We start from the raw sequence: 5,434 nt of genomic DNA, 5'->3' as shown, positions 1-5,434 counted from the left end.
GAAGATTAATATGATGGAAAATATACCCCGGGGCCATAGGTTTCACTAGTGGCTTCTCTCAAGAGCATAAGTATTTACGGTGGGTGAACAAATTACTGTTGAGCAATTGACAGAATTGAGCATAATTATGAGAATATCTAGGTAGATCATGTATATAGGCATCACGTCCGAGACAAGTAGACCGACTCCTGCCTGCATCTACTACTATTACTCCACACATCGACCGCTATCCAGCATGCATCTAGAGTATTAAGTTCATAAGAACAGAGTAACACTTTAAGCAAGATGACAGGATGTAGAGGGATAAACTCATGCAATATGATACAAACCCCATCTTGTTATCCTCGATGGCAAGAATACAATACGTGCCTTGCTGCCCCTACTGTCACTGGGAAAGGACACCGCAAGATTGAACCCAAAGCTAAGCACTTCTCCCATTGCAAGAAAGATCAATCTAGTAGGCCAAACCAAACTAATAATTCGAAGAGACTTGCAAAGATAACCAATCATACATAAAAGAATTCAGAGAAGATTCAAATATTGTTCATAGATAAACTTGATCATAAACCCACAATTCATCGGTCTCAACAAACACACCGCAAAAGAAGATTACATCAAATAGATCTCCACAAGAGAGGGGGAGAACTTTGTATTGAGATCCAAAAAGAGAGAAGAAGCCATCTAGCTAATAACTATGGACCCGTAGGTCTGAGGTAAACTAATCACACTTCATCGGAAAGGGTTATGGTGTTGATGTAGAAGCCCTCCGTGATCGATGCCCCCTCCGGCGGAGCTCCGAAATAGGCCCCAAGATGGGATCTCGTGGATACACAAAGTTACGGCGCTGGAATAAGGGTTTTTGCTCCGTATCTGGTAGTTTGGGGGTACGTAGGTATATATAGGAGGAAGGAGTACGTCGGTGGAGCAACAGGGGGCCCACGAGGGTGGAGGGCGCGCCCAGGGGGGTAGGCATGCCCCTACCTCGTGGCCTCCTGGTTGATGTATTGACGTAGGGTCCAAGTCCTCTGGATCACGTTCATTCCAAAAATCACGTTCCCGAAGGTTTCATTCCGTTTGGACTCCGATTGATATTCTTTATCTGCGAAACTCTGAAATAGGCAAAAAACAGCAATTCTGGGCTGGGCCTCCGGTTAATAGGTTAGTCCCAAAAACAATATAAAAGTGCATAATAAAGCCCAATAATGTCCAAAACAGAATATAATATAGCATGGAACAATAAAAAATTATTGATACGTTGGAGACGTATCAAGCATCCCCAAGCTTAATTCCTGCTCGTCCTCGAGTAGGTAAATGATAAAAACAGATTTTTTGATGTGGAATGCTACTTGGCATAATTTCAATGTAATTCTTTTTAATTGTGGTATGAATATTCAGATCCGAAAGATTCAAGATAAAAGTTCAATATTGACATAAAAATAATAATACTTCAAGCATACTAACTAAGCAATTATGTCCTCTCAAAAAAACATGGCCAGAGAAAGTTCATACCTACAAAATCATATAGTTTAGTCATGCTCCATTTTCATCACACAAGAATGCTCTCATCATGCACAACCCCGATGACAAGCCAAGCAATTGTTTCATACTTTAGTAATCTCAAACTTTTTCAACCTTCACGCAATACATGAGCGTGAGCCATGGATATAGCACTATGGGTCGAATAGAATATAATGATGGGGGTTATGTGGAGAAGACAAAAAAAGGAGAAAGTCTCACATCAACGAGGCTAATCAATGAGCTATGGAGATGCCCATCAATTGATGTTAATGCAAGTAGTACGGATTGCCATGCATCGGATGCACTAGAGCTATAAATATATGAAAGCTCAAAAGAAACTAAGTGGGTGTGCATCCAACTTGCTTGCTCACGAAGACCTAGGGCATTTGAGGAAGCCCATTGTTGGAATATACAAGCCAAGTTCTATAATGAAAAGTTCCCACTAGTATATGAAAGTGACAAAACAAAAGACTCTCTATCATTAAAATTATGGTGCTACTTTGAAGCACAAGTGTGTTAAAAAGGATAGTAACATTGTCCCTTCTCTCTTTTTCTATCATTTTTTTATTTGGGCCTTCTCTTTTTTATGGCCTTTCTCTCTCTTTTTTCCTCACTTGGGACAATGCTCTAGAAAATGATGATCATAACACTTCTATTTATTTACAACTCAATGATTACAACTCGATACTAGAACAAAGTATGACTCTATATGAATGCCTCCGGCGGTGTACCGGGATATGCAATGAACCAAGAGTGACATGTATGAAAGGATTATGAATGGTGGCTTTGCCACAAATACTATGTCAAGTACATGATCATGCAAAGCAATATGACAATGATGAACGTGTCATGATAAACGGAACGGTGGAAAGTTGCATGGCAATATGTCTTGGAATGGCTACGGGAATGCCATAATAGGTAGGTATGGTGGCTGTTTTGAGGAATATATAAGGAGGTTTATGTGTGAAAGAGCATAATATATCACGGGGTTTGGATGCACCGGCGAAGTTTGCACCAACTCTCAATGTGAGAAAGGGCAATGCACGGTACCGAAGAGGCTAGCAATGATGGAAAGGTGAGAGTGCGTATAATCCATAGACTCAACATTAGTCATAAAGAACTCACATACTTATTGCAAAAATATACAAGTCATCAAAACCAAGCACTACGCGCATGCTCCTAGGGGGGTAGATTGGTAGGAAAAGATCATCGCTCGTCCCCGACCGCCACTCATAAGGAGGACAATCAAAGAACACCTCATGTTTCAAATTTCTTACATAACGTTTACCATACGTGCATGCTACGGGACTTGCAAACTTCAACACTAGTATTTTTAAAATTCACAACTACTCAACTGGCACAACTTTGATATCACTACCTCCATGTCTCAAAACAATCATCAAGCATCAAACTTCTCTTAGTATTCAACACACTCATAAGAAAGTTTTTACTAGTCTTGAATACCTAGCATATTAGGATTATTTAAGTAAATTACCATGCTATTTAAGACTCTCAAAATAATCTAAGTGAAGCATGAGAGATAATAGTTTCTATAAAACAAAACCACCACCTTTCTCTAAAAGATATAAGTGAAGTACTAGAGCAAAAACTATATAACTCAAAAGATATAAGTGAAGCACATAGAGTATTCTAATAATATCCGAATCATGTGTGTTTCTCTAAAAAGGTGTGTACAGCAGGTATGATTGTGGTAAACTAAAAAGCAAAGACTCAAATCATACAAGATGCTCCAAGCAAAACACATATCATGTGGTGAATAAAAATATAGCTCCAAGTAAAGTTACCGATGGAAGTAGACGGAAGAGGGGATGCCTTCCGGGGCATCCCCAAGCTTTGGATTTTAGGTGCCCTTAGATTATCTTGGGGTGCCATGGTCATCCCCAATATTAGTCTCTTTCCACTCCTTGTTCCATAATCCATCAAATCTTTACCCAAAACTTGAAAACTTCACAACACAAAACTTAAAGTAGAAAATCTCATGAGCTCCGTTAGCGAAAGAAAACAAAACACCACTTCAAGATACTGTAATGAACTCATTCTTTATTTATATTTGTGTTAAAACTACTGTATTTCAACTTCTCTATGGATTATAAACTATTTTACTAGCCATAGATAAATCAAAATAAGCAAACAACACACGAAAAACAGAATCTGTCAAAAACAGAACAGTCTGTAGTAATCTGTAGCTAACGCAAGATCTGGAACCCCAAAAATTCTTAAATAAATTTCTGGACGAGATGAATTTATCTATTAATCATCTTCAAAAAGAATTAACTAAATAGCACTTTACAAATAAAAATGGCAGCAATTCTCGTGAGCGCTAAAGTTTCTGTTTTTTACAGCAAGATTAAAAAGACTTTCCCCAAGTCTTCCCAACGGTTCTACTTGGCACAAACACTAATTAAACACAAAAAACACAATCAAAACAGAGGCTAGATAAATTATTTATTACTAAACAGGAGCAAAAATCAAGGAATAAAAATAAGATTGGGTTGCCTCCCAACAAGCGCTATCGTTTAACGCCCCTAGCTAGGCATAAAAGCGAAGATAGATCTAGGTATTGCCATCTTTGGTAGGCAATCCATAAGTGGCTCTCATAATAGATTCATAAGGTAATTTAATTTTATTTCTAGGGAAGTGTTCCTTGCCTTTCCTTAATGAAAACTGGAATCTAATATTCCCTTCCATCATATCAATAATTGCACCAATCGTTCTAAGGAAAGGTCTACCAAGAATAATAGGACATGAAGGATTGCAATCTATGTCAAGAACAATAAAATCTACGAGCAAATAATTCCTATTTTCAACAATAAGAACATCATTAATTCTTCCCATAGGTTTCTTAATAGTGGAATCCGCAAGGTGCAAGTTTAAAGAGCAATCATTGAAATCATGGAAACCTAGCAAATCACACAAAGTCTTTGGAATCGTGGAAACACTAGCACCCAAATCACACAAAGCATAGCATTCATGATCTTTAATTTTAATTTCAATAGTAGGTTCCCACTCATCATAAAGTTTTCTAGGGATAGAAACTTCCAACTCAAGTTTTTCTTCATAAGATTGCATCAAAGCATCAACGATATGTTTAGTGAAAGCTTTATTTTGACTATAAGCATGAGGAGAATTTAGCACGGATTGCAACAAGGAAATACAATCTATCAAAGAGCAATTATCATAATTAAATTCCTTGAAATCCAAAATAGTGGGTTCATTAATATTTAAAGTTTTGACTTCTTCAATCCCACTTTTAACAATTTTAGCATCAAGATCTAAAGACTCCAAATTTTTGGAACGCCTTCTAGGTAGAGGTGGATCATATTCAGTACCATAATTATCAAGATTCATATTGCAAAACAAAGATTTAATAGGGGACACATCAATAACTTTTAGATCTTCATCTTTATTTTCATATAAACTAGAAGAACACGCTTTTATAAAGCAATCTTTCTTAGCACACATCCTAGCGGTTCTTTCTTTGCACTCATCAATGGAAATTCTCATGGCTTTGAGAGACTCATTGACATCCTGCTTAGGTGGAATAGATCTAAGTTTCAAAGAATCAACATCAAGAGAAATTCCATCAATGTTCCTAGCCAACTCATCAATCTTAAGCAATTTTTCTTCAATCAAAGCATTGCAATTCTTTTGCGAAGTAATAAATTCTTTAATTTTAGATTCAAAATCAGAGGGCATCTTATTATAATTTCCATAAGAATTGTTGTAGGAATTACCATAATTATTAGAGGAATTACTAGGATACGGCCTAGGATTAAAGTTTCCTCTATACGCGTTGTCACCAAAATTATTCATACCAACAAAATTCACATCCATAGATTCATTATTATTCTCAATCAAAGTAGACAAAGGCATATCATTAGGATAATAAGAAAAA

This window comes from Triticum urartu, chromosome 1 (genome assembly GCF_003073215.2).
Source record: "Triticum urartu cultivar G1812 chromosome 1, Tu2.1, whole genome shotgun sequence".
Taxonomy (NCBI): Eukaryota; Viridiplantae; Streptophyta; class Magnoliopsida; order Poales; family Poaceae; genus Triticum; species Triticum urartu.
The sequence above is the reverse complement of the archived record's forward strand: the minus strand, read 5'-3'. Positions refer to the sequence as shown.